Source organism: Alexandromys fortis, unplaced genomic scaffold (genome assembly GCF_014885135.2).
Source record: "Alexandromys fortis isolate MF-2015 unplaced genomic scaffold, M_Fortis_MF-2015_v1.1 scaffold_93, whole genome shotgun sequence".
NCBI lineage: Eukaryota > Metazoa > Chordata > Mammalia > Rodentia > Cricetidae > Alexandromys > Alexandromys fortis.
In genome coordinates this window covers 3,765,362-3,781,116 of record NW_026067970.1, presented here as the reverse complement: position 1 = coordinate 3,781,116, position 15,755 = coordinate 3,765,362, and the positions used below count along the sequence as shown (strand labels likewise).

Below are 15,755 nucleotides of genomic sequence, written 5' to 3'. Positions count from 1 at the left end.
GCAAGATTGGTATACAAAGTGTTGGGAAATGTGCTGTGGAAATCACAACTCCACACACAGACTTGTTCTTCAGAGCTCTGAAAGGTGCAGTCTGTGTTAACACTATAGGACCCTATTTCCAACCTAACTAAACTGAGCTTATTTGGGCAGAAACAAATCTCTTAAAGTGGCTTCCATGGTGTTCTTTGAGGTGAAAATGCTAATAAGTTGAAAAGAATAGCAAGAGACCAACCTGAAAATCAGAGCCATGGGTATTAGATTGGAGATTTTTATTGTCTGTGCCTTTGTGCTGTTAACACTGGAGTCATCTCCAAGATTAAAGGAAGTAACAGAGGTACAAACTATGTGGTTTTCAGGCTCTTCTTTGAACAACCAGTGAACATGGATAACTCAGTATGGCTAAGCACAGTTTACACATGGGTAGACAGAAATGTTGAAATATGGAGCAACAGGGCTGAGTCCCCAACACCCCGGCCGCTTGCTAGCTTATGCCCAAAATAACAACACACAAATTGTATTCATTTAAAGACTGCTTGCCCCATTTCTATCTAGCCTCTTCTAGGCTAATTCTCGCACCTGGACTAGCCCATTTCTAATAATGTGTGTAAGCACCCCAAGGTGCGCTTACCGGGAAGATTCTAGCCTATGTCCATCCTGGGTCGAAGCTGCCTGGGAGAGTGGAGCCTGGCGTCTCTGCTCCAGAGAGCAGAGCTGTCGGGTCTCTCCGGGAGCAGAGCAGAGTCTGACCTCACTTCCTCTTCCTCCCAGCATCCTCTTCTGTTTACTCCTCCCACCTATGTTTTAACCTATCAGGGCCAGCCAAGCAGTTTCTTTAATGCTTAACCAATGAACTCAACAGATTGATATGACATTCCCACATCACAGAAACCACCTGAAAACTGTACCCTGTTCTTACAAAATTAGTAAGGAAGACAGATGAATCACAACTAGCATTTCCAATAGGCCTCTAAGTGCTGTGGAGGAAAGAAAACGGTGGTAGACACTAGAAGTTGTGTGCTTTTCAAGTGGCAAGTGGGCAGCATCGGTTTGGCTCAGTGAAGGCCCCTCTGAAGAGGTGAAGTTTATTCTGAGACCAGTGTGATAGGAAGAAATCTCTGGAAGAAGATTGTTCTTGTGCAAGGAAGAACCAGTTGCAGAGGCCTGAGGTAGGAACAAGTTGGCCTGCTCAAGGACTTAAGAAAGATGGGTCTCTCTATGGATGGGACACTGTCAGATCTGAAGGGGAGCCATGCATGATCCTAGTGGGCCACAATTGGGAGTTATTACCATGGGTTCCTGGCCTTACCCATTCCTCAAAAAAAAATCTATGTTAACAGTAAATTCAACTATGGTATTAATATTGGGTTGAATACTGGGTCCTGGAAACATGTGGTTACTGAGTAAAGAAACTTTGTTTTCTTTGGAGTGTTCCTGCTAGATTTTAAAAAGCTCTTCACTCCTCTTTATCTAGGCACCAGATGGACTTATAGCTGAATGGCTTTCTTCCTCTTTTGGGTCTTCCCCCATTCCTTTTCCCATTTCACACATTCTAAAAATCCCATTCTTCAAGGCAGCCAGTTATTGTTGGTAGTTAGAAAGTCAGTCCGATTCATAGTGTAAATAGCTGATAGGACCTGGCAGACACAGAGAGGATTTACATCTCTGAAGGCTGTTTATAGAACACATGACTCTTCTTTCATAAGATGACAAAATAGAAACAAAGCCTTTGCAAGTTTAGGGAGAGGTCTCTTTGGGAAAAGGGAGAGCCACTTCTTTGCTCAGGAGTATAGTCTGCTCTTGTGGTGGGAGTAGAGGCCTCTTCCTTTCCTCTGCTCACAGATTCTCCTGAAAGTTCTGCATGCAGCAGAGCAGAGAGTTCCGTAGTACAGAAGAGGAAGCAGGAAGGGCTCTGAGATGACACTGGGCGTGGGGATGAGTATGGAGTCAATAGAGGGTCCTCAAATGTATTGATTGCAAACTGAAAAGTAGAAATTGAAAGCTTACTGTACTGGCGTTTATTTTGGAAAATGTCATCTGCAGTTGGGAGATTTAAAAGAATTGATCCCAGTGCCCTCTCTTCCATGTCTATTTAATTTCCACTGTTTATGCATGTGAGTGCCAGTAATTTCAAATAATGGTCCTGATGAAGGGTCATCACTGAACAGATCATTCTGTGCTCCTAATGAAAATTAGAGCTGGAAATTGCTTCCTTATGTGTAGCTTAAACTGCCTTTGCACTAATTTCACTTTATAACTTCCACTTAATCCTCTCCTTACCACCCTAAGGACCCTTCTCTGTCCTTGAAGTTGACTCCTTTGAAATCTTTATGGGTAGTCCTGTTTCCCTTAAGCTGGGGATATCCTGGTCCTTTGTTTCCAACAGCCTTTAAGCTTCTAAGTAAAACAGTTTGTGCTCACTTTTCTCCCACTCACTTTTTTTAATGAGTTCTGGTTCTGGAACACAACTTGATTTCATGTTGTGGTCAATATAAATGCTGAGCCTTGCCTCCTTCTCCCTAATGAATCCGTTGCTGTCTTTCCAGCCAAGACCACCATATACTGCTTATCCTAATTAGTATTCTCTAGTGCTAATCAGGTCTCCAGTATCCTACTTGTTTCTACATTCAATTTCATCAGCTCTAGTAGGAAAGTTATATATATTCTCCATGGGATCCCAAGGAAGAAATGCTTCAGCCAAGAAGCCACTGATAAGAGAGACAGTATGATCAATATTCATTTTTATTTTTGTTTTGTTTTTTTACCAAAACTTTATGTGGTCAGTCTTTGACTCATATGTCCCTTGTTTGATAGGTTAGTACTATAAATAGGAAGATCTGTATATTGACATTTTCCACATCAAAAGTCAACCTAATAGCTTTGACTTTCACACATCAGTAACTTTTGAGAAAATTATTTTAACATGACAACCCAATTTTCCCACCTAGAAGTTTAAAACAAAACAAAGAAGAAAGAAGGCAATAGTTGACTCTAAGAAAGCAGTACCTGAACCCTGCCAAAATTGTAGGGCAGTGCTCTGGGATAGGCTGTGGAAATCTGTGGTCGTGTTGAGAATGGCTTCACTTGGGACATCAAATACAGAACTTTAACATGTGTTCAAAGACTGTAGTTTGGGGACCAAATGTCTGTCATCTTGCTTGTTACCTCTAGGGAAAAAGAAAGAGATGGTAATATGTATAATTTTTCAGGATCTTCTTAAAGATTCTAATAATGTATGCTATGGCTTTACTTATATAGACAGAAGGTTGTGGTGAAGTGATTGGGAAGAGATTGGGAATCATTTATTTATCTAATCTCTGGTACTATGGAGACAGCTCATTGTGTTTATTTGGTGAAACTTTGAAAGCCTCTGTCAGGACTGGAGAGATGACTCAGCAGTTAAGAGCACTGACTGCTCTTCCAGAGAACCTATGTTTAAATCCCAGCACCCACTGGCAGCTCACAGCTGTCTGTATCTCTAAGATCTCACAGCCTCACACAGACATACATGCAGGCAAAACACCAATGCACACAAAACACAATACATTTAAAAATAGATTCCATCCCCAGTACAGCATAAAATGGACAAGGTGGTACAATCCTAGTAACCTGGAGGTAGAAGCAGGAACATTGAAAATTCAAGGGATCCTCAGCTATATAGCCAGTTTGAAGTCAGCTTGGGCTGTGTGAGATCCTGCCCCTGCCGAGAGAGAGAGAGAGAGAGAGAGAGAGAGAGAGAGAGAGAGAGAGAGAGAGAGAGAGAGAGAGCGCATGTGTGCATTCACAGAGAGGGGAATTAGATTCACTTTTGATAGGAATTGTGTCAACACCATGTGAATTAAGTTCTATTACCTGGCTTTGTAGATGAGAAACGGGCTCAAAAGGTCTTTTTTGAACCTTGAAAACTTTATGCCAGGTATAGTCCCTGTATTCATGGTTTTTCTTTATTGTGACAAAATAACAAGACAGACACAACTTACAAGAAAAAGTGGTGTCGGAGGTCCTTCTGTCAATGTGTTGCCTTTGTTGGTTAATGAATAAAGAAATTGCTTTGGGCCTATAGCAGAGCTATATGGGGAAGGAGCTAGGTAGAGAAAACTAAGCTGAATGAAGGAGAAAGAAGGGCAGAGTTAGGAAACGCCATGTAGCCCCACCAGAGACAGACGGCAGAACTTTAGCCGGTAAGCCACAGTCACATGGAGATACACAGATTAATAGAAATGGGTTAAATTAATATGTAAGAGTTAGGCAGTAAGAATCTAGAGCTAATGGGCCAAGCAGTGATTTAAATAATACAGTTTCTATGTGATTATTTCAGGGCTAAGCGGCCGGGAACTAACAAGCAGCCTCCTTCAACAAGGCACACGGTTCCAGTTTACTTCATCACGGTGATGAGTCTTGGCAGATGCTCCAAAGTAGCAAGAGAATATCACTGTAACTCCTCATACCTTGGTAGGCAGAATTCTGGGAGCTTGGATGTGAAGCAGGGCTGGGATACAATGCTCAAAATTATCCCTAGCCACAGTGACCCACATTTACCAGCTATGCTGTCTTCCCCAAAGGTGCCATAATCTCCAAGAACAGCCAGAAGCTGGAGACATGTTCAAACATGTGAGCCTTTGGGAGACATTTCACATTCAAACCTTGACAATCCCCTTTAGATGAGGTACTTGAAATAGCAGCTTCAGACAGTCAGAAAGTGGAATGTTGAGCTCAGGAAGTGGAATGGAAGACATCGTTTGATGGGTACAGAGTCCTGATTGGGATGTTGAGAAAGTTCTGGAAATATATGGCAGTGATATTTGCCCAACTTTGTGGACTTATTGCAAACGATTGTTTTACACATTTTGAAACAATTAAAACAGCCAGTAAGAGTAAAGGCTGCCAACCCTGATGACCTGAGTTTGATCCCTGGATCCTACAAGGTGGAAGGAGAGAACTGAGTCCTACATGTTGTCTTCCCACTTCACACATGTAGGAACATACATGTAGAAATGGCTAGTGCCTTTCTATGGTTCCATGAGCTTCTCATCTTTCCAAAGAACTTCTGTCTTTGTAGCATGCATATTGCTGACATGCAGTAGTGTCCTGCCACACTGAAGGCTCCCAGGCTTACTGGAACTGATGAATAGTTTTTATAGCCTGGACATAGAAACCATCATGATAGGCTCTGTAAGTTTTATATAGATTTAAATGTAAAATGTAACTGTGGTTTGACTGGGGACTTGGAGTCCTTGTTTCTAAAGGGCTCATCAGGTAAAGATCATGCTGAGCCCTCTCTGGGACCATGTCATATTCTTCAAAGGACAAATTTCTGACCTCAGTTATTTATCTCTATTCTTTGGCTAACACCCACATATTTGGTATTCTGTGTTATCTTTTGTGTTTATGAGCACAGGGGTAATGTACCAGACAAAAGACAGAGAATAGGTGAGTGAGCCCCATTTTCAGAGTTCAAACTATCAGACTGACTTCTGATAACACTTGAGTTCTGCTCTAGAGAATACATAGGACTTCATGTCCTCCTGCATTTGGCCCTAAGCAATAGTTAAGTGTCAAAGCTATTCCAAGCTTTCCGATGCAGTTCTTGCACGGGAATATGGACGTAGGTGGGTACTAAACTAAACTCACATACTTTGTGCCTCTTTTATAAATGTTCAAGAATTTAGCTCTCAGGTTGTGGTGTGTTCTGTAAAATGCACTTAGTTTTTGACTACTTTCTGGTTGAAATAATTCATTTATAGACTCTACGGGCATGTTAAACGGGGTTGGAGCGAGTCTAGTTCATTCCAGTGGTCTTTTGGTTCCCTTTGGATTTAATGAGAAAACCTTGGTCTAGTAAGTTTTCCAAATTCCAAAGCTTGCATCAGTTTATTCTTGATGCGTCTAGGGGCCTCTAGTAATGTGCAGACATTAACTCAACTAGTAAAAGTCACTAAAAATTTATCAGCACCAAATTGCTTTATTAAAAACAGATTTTTAGCATAGTCATACAAATGACACAAATATTTGTACTTATATGATGGTAACATAAATAGAATTTTAGTTCCTTGATTTAAAAAATTTTATTTTTCTGTCATTTTATGTCTAAAAAATTAAGGAGTGGTAGTTGAAAATATTAGCTATTAAAAAATGTGTAATACATAATAACTACATATATTCAAATGCTATTCCCATTGTGTGTGTGTGTGTGCGTGTGTTAGCATGTTCTCTGGAAAATACAATGTACTGAGTGGTAGGTATTTTATAGTAATCTTTCCTTTCCTTCTCTAATCTTTACAGTGATTATGCTTAACTTTCATAATAAGAGAAAGTTAAATGTCAGTTTAGTGAAGACCGCTTTAGCATCCATTTAGAGAAAAGGGAACATGTTCTTTTTGATACTGTATTCTTTATTTTTCTAAAAATCAAAATAATCTTCTCATTATCCTCTAGCAATGCTCTTTAACAAGTGCAGAAGGGATGGTATAGGTAAATGCAATTTTTTTTAATTTTTATTTTTTTTATTGAGAAAAGGAAAAAAAGTTTCCGCCTCCTCCCAGCCTCCCATTTCCCTCCCCCTCCTCCCACCCTTCTCCCCCTCCCCCCGTAAATGCAAATTTTTAATCTCTTAAACATAGTGAGAAAAAGCACATTCTTACCCCTCCCCGCAGCTTGCACCAACTCAATCAAAATGCTTCATATTGAGACTTTAAAAGTCTGCATTTTTATTAGGCATTGCAAGTGACTGTCTTGTGAAATTCAGTTTGAGAGTCACCCTTTGATCTGAGATTTCTTATCCTCTAGGTTTACATCTTCTAGGTTTCTTGTTTGTTTTAAGTGTTTATAACAGCTGTATGTCTGCATAACATCCCTTTTATTGTTGGGAACACTGAAAGATAAGCAAGGCTCTGATTCTCGCAAATGTATGCTCTAAGGGAGTCACATAGTCAGTGAACACTTGGGCCTGTTTACAGAGGCCCTGCTGTGGTCCATCCTCTGCCTGTGGAAAATGGCAGTCTTGGGGAAGGCTCGGAAAACAGCCTAGGATCAGAACAGAGGACTCAGTGATTTTCTCAGAAGCCTGCCCCAACCTGAGTTTCCAAAGAATGAGTGCTTCTCACCTCTCCTTAGACTAATCAGGGATCCCAAGAAGCCAGCAAGTCAACATCTTGTGTTCTGAGTGGTTGACTCTTTTGAGAAAGTTATTGTGCCAGGAAATTAAGACAGTTGGTGTGTTTTGAATGTGTGCCATAATGTGGAAGGTGCCACTCAACTATCCTTGTTTTCCTGTTGATTAAACTTTGCGGCAAATTGATGCTAAGTTTAAGCTCAGAGACACCGTCTTTCTGAGTTAGCCTAGAATGGCAGAAGTACATGGAAGGCTTGTCAAAGAACAGGTTTTTGGCTCTCCTGACTGAATTTGAATTTCTTAAGCCTGAGGCAAACACGCTATACTTTTCTAACAGTTCCTCTGGCTCAGGAACCACTCACCAAGAACTCTGGCACTTTTTTTTTTTCTTTTTCATTTTAGTCTCTAGACCAGAGGTTCTCAATCTGTGGGTTGAGAGCCCTTTTGGGGGTTGAATGACCCTTTCACAGGGGTCACATTATCAGATATCCTGCATATCAGATATTTACATTATGATTCATAACAGTAGCAAAATTGCAGTTACGAAGTAGCAACAAAAGTAATTTTATGGGTGGAGGTCACCACAACATGAAGGACTGTATTAAAGGTGAAATGGATTTGCTGTGGGATCCTCAGCAGGCAGGGGGCAGCGGGTCCCGAGAGCAGCCGGTCCCCAGCAGGGCCTGGGCATGAGACCATGCAGCAGGTCTCCAAAGGTGGCTGGTGGCTGGTCTCCTGGGCCTCCCCAGTGGCTAGCCATGTGGGTGGCAGGCAGAAAAAGACAGGCACACCATGTAGAGTAAAGTTGAACATTTATTTAGTGGTTTATGGAGGAGAAGGGAAAAGGGGAAAAGAGGGGAAAGAGAGAGAGAAAGAGGGGGGGAGGGAAGAAGTTGGGAGAGGCAGAAGCTGCCTCTTTAAGAGAGGGACAGGAAGAGAGAGGCTGAGGCTGCTGCAAGCAGGAAGGAAGTGGGAGTGGCTTGTCTCTTAAAGAAACAGAACATTACATTAGGGTCACAGCATTAGGAAGGTTGAGAACCACTGAGCTCAACCCTTAAGCTGAGTGAAGAGTCAGGAGCTTTTCTTTGTAAGAATTAACACTCTTATGAGTTTCACAGGGCAAGTCTGGAAAGATACTTGTGTCATCTATTAGAATCTCAAAACTCCACTTGCAAATCTATCATTATTATTCCCACCCTTGTTCCTACTAGGTCCAAAGGTTCCTTGCCCCCAACAAGTCATCAGTGCTACCCCATCTTGAGATGGACTACACCTAAGGGTGCATGTTTTGCTAAAGGGAATTTGTGATTAAGTCCTTAAAGCCTTCAAGGACATAGGCCTGAGTTACAGGGCAAATGACATGCCTCCGAGAAGGATCTGCCCATTTACCCAGAGCCCAGCACTCACAATATAAGTGTGAGATCTTTGATCTGCTATGTAGCTGTCAAATCTGCTAACTACATAAAAGCAAGCTTCAGAACTTTCTCTAATATATCTCCTGAGTTGCTGGTCACTGCTTAGGATATCCTAGAGTCTTAATTTAGTGCTTTGAACAATTAATCTGTTCACTGATCCCCAACTTTTAGAAGCTCACAGGCAGCGAGCTTTGCTGGAAAACACAGTCCACTTCTTGGGAGAGATCAGTTCAAGGCTGCATTCCATTTGGTCAGGAAGATTTTCAGATCAAAGAGTATTGAACTTTGACCTAAAAATGAAAGGATCTTTGGGGTTAGCTATATCTGCTCATCCCCATCAGGATCCCTACCTTTCTCTCTCTTGACTAGCAGACTTTTGCTCTGTCTTGCAATCATGCAGGGTGTCCATAGGGGGGGCTTAATAATGGTCTTGTTTGAGTAGTTTAAGGACTAACCTCACAGTCCACAGTTTCTCTTCTTATAACATCACCTTCCTCCCTTCCTGTTCCTCACACTTAGCTCCTTTGGCCTCTGCTATTCTAAACTCATTCTTATCTTGAGTGTAAACTTGCTTTCTCCACTTGCTTTTTGTGTTTAAGGTCTATGTGAAAGGTACTTTCAACTAATGTGTTCTGTGAGCCCAACTTCCACGCATGTCTTTCTTGTGCTGCATTCTTTTCTTACCTTTGATCACTTCCTGGAATGTTGTTGCTTATGTGTTTATGTGTGCATTTGCTTGCAGTAGGGGCAACAATAGGAGCTTTTTCTGACTGCTGACCTAGCTCATTGCCTGGCACATAGTAAATGTGAAGCAAACATTTGTTGCATGAGTGAGGGAAAGTGAGGCAAACACAACACCATTTATAAAGGTTCTGAGGCAACTGGTGGTTCTGTGAATGAAATATATCTATAAGCAAATCCAGGTCTGGCTGTATGACATTCAAAAGGATCCAGTGAGCCAGGGTCCTGTTGTGTAGCCAGTAAAAAGATTCATTTGGGAAACCAGCAAACCAAAGAAGATGGGAGTAAAGAATATCCTTGGGAGCTGTGCTGTGATAGAAGACTTAAAGGGAAGGAAGGAGGAGCCCGTGGTGAGACCTCTGGGCTCTACACAATGGACCTGGAATGGGACATTGTCTTAGTTACTCTTATCTTGACATCTTTAACCACACAAAGAGTGACAAAGATTAAGTAGATTTAGGTCAAATGAACCTCCTAGGATATCTCAGTCAAAACACTTCTAGATGCTTTTGTCAGCATGCAGCGATAAGTAGGAATCTGCCTTACTGGTTAAGGCAGCAAAGGAGGCAGACACCAAGGTTTGTCACCGGTGTAGTCACTGCACACCTGCAGATTCAAGAGTTAGGGCTTTGGTGAAAGTGCCTTCAGGTCCCCCATAGTCATCATGGGTGTTTTTTAGAAGTGTTTTTTACAGCAAAGCTAACTGGAGCCTGACCGTGTAGAGCTCAGCTTCATGGCCTCCCAGCACTAGTGACTGTTTCCTTTGGGAGGTTGGTTTTTGGTTCCTTCAGACAAATTTTGTAGCCCAGGCTGGTCTAGAACTCAATATGTAGCTTAGACTGGCCTCAGAGTATGGCAGTCCTCCTATCTCAGCCTCCTGACTTTTCAAATATCAGATAAAAGCTATCATGCCTTGCTAAATTTAGTGAATTTTAAAAAGTCTACTGAAAGACAAGTGAGGTTAGAATGTGTTTTTAGGCTTACCCTACACACCCATCTTCCTCTGTGCTTCTTGTCCTTTCCTGTTGTCACTTCTGACTACAGAACATGCCACTCTTGTTTAGAGTCTGACTTAGTTCAGAAAGCTGAAAAAGGCTGCCTTTTCTGAGCCTCCAGGAACTGTGACTGTATTACCAAATGCCTTGTTCCATCCATAAAATCCATAATGAAATCAATGCTGGGCTTAGGAGCAGTCCCCTAATTCAGTTCCCTGGGTTGAATTCTAAACTGATAGCATCATTCATCTCTCATGTAGCCCCTAGGAGAATCAGCAGTGTCACTGAGTTGGTTGTGCAGAATGTTTGCCCTGGAGTGAGGGCAGAGCTGGTGCAGGACAGGGAGGACAGGTGAAGGATGACAGTAGACAAGATGGCCACCAAACGGCCTGAGGTCTTCCCAGGGAAGCTCCTCACTGCTACAACCCAATGGTGTTAATCAGGGGATCTTTTTGTATCAGCATTGTCAACACTTATTTTCACTTTACACATTGAATTTGCATTTGAAAAGACCAAGTATAATCAACATTTAAAGGATAACACTCAAATTTGCATCTGATTGAGCAGACATGTTAAGTAATTTTAGCCTGGCTGTTGCTAGGAAACCAATTAATAATGCGCCACATTTCATTAAAAATTTGATTCTGTCTCAGCTTTCGTTTAGCTTCAGAATTCAGCTGCCGGTGCTCTACTTTTCTCTCTTGGTAAATTGTGACAGACAAATTATCGTTTTACTACACTTATTTCTGTGATTACAATTGTTAGTCATATCTGTCAATACAACTTCAAAGCTTTTCTTTTTTTACTGCTTTAGGAGGAAAGTTGAATTTTAACTGTTAATCAGTCTTTTCCTTTATAGTTTATGGATACTGAGTTATATTTTTGTGAAGGCCTTCCAAATTGTGAATAACAAAAATAAATAAATAAATAAATAAATAAATAAATAAATAAATAAATAAATGCAATCTTCCCTGTTCTATAATTGCCCCTTCTCTGGATAGTGGCTAATAATTAGAATATTAGGCCCTATTCAGAAAGTGACAGACAGCTGATCACACATTCAGCTGCATTTTATTTTGCTCTTTTTTTCCATGGTTTGTAGGCCTAGACCAGGTTCTGTCTTTTATGTAATACATTTTGATTTTTATGACTTTATTTTACATAATAGCCTGGGTTCTTCTGAAGAATAAATGTTCTTTAAGCTATTATTGTTCCTGTCTGAGCTTAGTCAACTGGGTAGTTGCATTTAGTAGTAACAGCACTTCACAGTTTGCTGTTTTGTTGTATTGACCTGTTAAAATGCTCACTAAGAGGTAAAATTGGTTGCTATTCACATGGGTTTCAGTGTGTTTCAAACACTTGATTTAGATTCTTCAGCTTAGTTAATGATCATCACACAAAGCCAAGCTCCAGAAGGCAAAATAGAATCTGCTTTTGTATTGCATGGTTCATGTCTTTGGAGTTTGGGTTCTGAAGATAAAGTGCAAAGGACGTAGAATTTAAAAGCAGCTGTGAAGTAAAATTTCAGCCTAGTCCCCTCTGTAGCATGTACCATGGAATACCGTGAAAAACTGAGGAGGCAGGGGGGCCATTCCTTTCTGTCAAGAGCACAATGTTTAAATGGGCTATGATTTCCCTGACATAAAAATCTCAGATTATGTGGTTTAAAAATCAGAAACATTGTTCCTGCAGGGTAAGTCCAAGAGTAAGGCTCTCTTGTGAGGCCTCTCTTCTAACTTGCAGGTTTCCTAACTTGCTGTGTCCTCACATGGTCTGGTCTCTGTGCATGCACAGTCCAGGACTCTCCCTGAGTCTTAATCTCTTGAAATTCAGATTGAATTTGGGCTTACCCTAAGGGCCTCATTGTAATCACCTCTTAAATGTCAGGGTTGCATTCTGGGCACAGGAATTCGATTTTTAACAATTTTAGGAAAACATGGTCAACCGATAGCAGGTGTGTTATATGTTGCCAGGTCCCATTCACTCTGCTCAGTTGTTGCTTAGTTATCAAACAATAGAGATGGCCAGAAAGGCAGCAGGAAGTTTGGTTGACTGACCATAAACAGTGTTATTACTCTTCCCCCTAATTTTGTTTGTTATTTTTTTTTTTTGGAACATTTTCTGAAGCCACTTTTTCCTCACCTTACTTTATTGGCCATATGGAGATGTACCTGTTCACACACCTCTGTAGGGGCTGATGGTATAAAGCATGAACCAGTTAACAGTGAGCTGATGCTTGAAATGAACCTGCGGTGAGGAGCTGGGACTTTGTGTCATCTGTCACACACGGAGGCGTAATGGACGACGAGCCTCTCCAGCCTATGTGTTCTTCCGTGCACATCTGGGAGGCCCCTTAAGTCCAACTCTGGCTCAACCACACCATAATTACAGGAACCATTTGCAGAAGAAGAGTCGTGAAAGCGCCCAGAACTGGGTCAACATTTCCTGTCAGACTGACCCAGGTCACTGTGGTGAGTTCTGTAACTAGGGTCAGATATCACATGTGCTGTTGCAGAGGATGTTCCAGATGTGGTGGGCTGAGTGGGCAGGTTAGGGAGAAGATGTCCTGTCCTAGGAGAAAGGGAGGAGAGACATGAGCCTAGTGGAACGCTCTCGTGACTCAGACATACTTTCATTTCTTTCACAAGGGACGGTGCAGATTTCAGATTTAAAATTGGAGCTTAGACTAGTTTCATTTCCCTCAGATTTTAATAATTCATTGATTAAGCCTAAATAGACACCCCTGTTTGCTAGCTGCTGCTAGGTCAAAAGTCTTTTATCTCAAAAGTTTTCATGAATGCAAAGAATATTCTTTGGTCTTGAAACCTTTTTGTTCCTTGTGAATATTGGCACCTGTAGGCCTCAAACTAACTTAAAGACAAATTTTGACAGCTTTTGCAGTCGTAGGACTCAGGCATCCTAAAAGACCAAGACACGAAGGGTGATTACATGTTGAAAGTACACATTTAATGAGACATATGCAATTCCTGACTGCACAGCACCTGCAGAGCGTTTAACCTGATACATGCGGGCTTATATATTTTGCTCACTTAAACAATTTTTTGCTCTGTGTTCTGCCAGATCCCACAGAGAAAGGTATAAGCATAAGACCTTAGATACTGGCCACGTGTACACAGCCACTGTTACATTTGACTTTTTTTTTCCAGCTTAAACAAAATATAAACTGGCCTTTCACATTCAGAAGACTGAGGAAACAAATGGGCATCAGTTGTCATTTCAGTGCCCATTAGAGATAGGATGAAAACTGGATGACACTTTCCTCCTTGCATGTAGATCACAGGAAAGAAGCATTGATGCAGACATGGAATTTGTGTGATACCTCCAGACACTACCAGTCAGTTCCAAGTTATAGTTGTAGTTGAGGAATTGCTGTTTTGGACTATAGATATTGTTAATTGTATTTCTATTTTATCACTACCTGGAAGCACCAGCTGTCCCACTTCAGGCCACCCACCCTGGCCAGAGGCTGCTAAGAGAAACCTTGAGAAACCTTCATATAGACAGGAAGTAAGAGGAACAGGGGGCCTGTTATCTGGAAATTTGTGGACTTAGGCTTTAATTTGATAGCACCGTTGAGCTCTCAAGAAACTGCAGGAAGCGGAAATAATTGAGAATGTCAAAATCTTGTTAAAAATACCATTATGTGTGCTTGTTGTGCAGCGTGCTTTCTATTCTAAAATTGGAACTCTGCAGGAAAGATTGGCAAGGACGATGCGCATTCATAACGTTCTGTATTTTACTTATCTGAAATCTCAAGAAGATCCTTTTATACTCTTCCGGCTGCAGTGAGCCATTTTCCAGTTCAGCTTCCTGTTTTCTCTGTTCTTCCTTTGTTACAATTCTGATACCACACCAATTATCACACAGAAACATAAAGTTAACTCTGTCATTGGTAAGAATTTTGTCAGGTTGTATGTTGGATTTCTTCTGCTTTAAACAAATTGTGAAAAATAATATAATGTTCTCAAAATTATAAACTTTGAATGGCAGTCTGTAATGTGTCTCTCCATGTCAAGCTTCCTCTTGAACAGCTTAGTGTTAAGGACCTTTGGTCCACTGGGCTAAGGGGATCTCTTTCCTCCTCAGCCAGGGCTTGAGGCCAAGATCAGCCCTTGAAGACCATGGGTCATCATCATAAGGAGTGGCATGAGTGGGCAACCCTGTTTTCCCACCCGAGACAATCACATGGGAGGGGAGGAGAAGAGGGAAGATTCAGTGACACGATGGTGGCAGGATGAGGGCAGTTTCACACACTGGCATCCCCAGAGTTAGCGGGAGAGCACCAGCTGTCTACCTCTGTCGCATCTGGACTCCAGCATTAGCCCCACCCAGTCACGAAAATCCAAGGTGCTGTTTACACAAACACAGTAGCATTCATAAAATCTTACTTTCAATTTTGACCTTTGTAGGAACTGATGTCACTATCCCCAGATAGTACGGATACATTTTATATATGGTATTGGGCCTAGTGAATATTTCTCTGGATATATTGGAGATTGATTTCATTTCTCACACTGTTCAAATAAACTCCAACTGAATAAATTCCTTTAATATGATGATTAATGTTTATTCAAAAGAATTCTGACAAAGAAAAACAGGAGAAACCAAAATGAGAATTTAAAAAATGTCAAATCTACCTCACTTATAAAAAGTAAAAATTGATTTTTTTTTATGTGTGACTGAATTGGTCTTTAGGATCAAACTTGGAGCCTCACACATTGTACCTTCAGTCCCAACAGTGGTATTTTTTTTAACAAAGATATTCAAGTATGAATGTATATTTGTACCTGCTTAAAATGAAAAAGAACTATGTGAAAATATAAGCAATGTCCTTAGAGTCTTGAACTATAAGAGATTCTTATATGTGACTTAAAATTCAAAACCATAAAATAAATGAATAATTTGATTCAATTCAAAAAATTTAAATATAGTAAAATAAAAAATCAAAACACATATGAAAATCTGTCTATAGAAAGCATGCCTCCCTCTGAGCCTGAGCACACTTCTCAGGGCAGTAGGAAAGAGGCCAGTGGCAGAAGCAGATTGTTCATACAAGAACTGCACTGCCATTTCTAAAGCTAAGAAGACACGTAACCTTCCCACGAAATCAGAAAAATGTTAATTGAAGCTTTGCAGGACAAACACTTTTTGTTTTATCTGAAAAATTCTAAAGAATGACAGTTATATAATTGATGTGGGGAAGATCTGCACTGAATTTCTCATGGGAACATAGATGGCATAGCCCTGGTGAATGCAGTTAGCAGTACCTATTGGGATTACATGCAGTTACCCTTCGACCCAGTCTGGCTCTGGCAGTTCTTCCTGTTGATATTTCTGAATGCTTATAAATGATACACACAGAAGGTTCTCCATTAGACCATTGTTTGTACTAGAAAATGTTGGAAGAGATTCAAGTATCCATTAGTGGATAGCTACTTAAATAAACCATGATCCGTCTATACAGTGGAACATGGT

General features: G+C 40.9%; 1 protein-coding gene and 1 non-coding gene across 2 annotated transcripts in view; both read left to right on the top strand.

Moving 5' to 3' along the window:
- Positions 1-15,755, top strand: part of Jazf1 (JAZF zinc finger 1) — a 306,547-nt gene that overhangs the window by 43,472 nt on the left and 247,320 nt on the right. The window lies entirely within an intron of this gene.
- On the top strand, positions 14,324-14,463 carry LOC126509602 (small Cajal body-specific RNA 20). Its single transcript, XR_007594215.1, has one exon. It is a non-coding gene; the product is annotated as a small Cajal body-specific RNA 20 (non-coding RNA).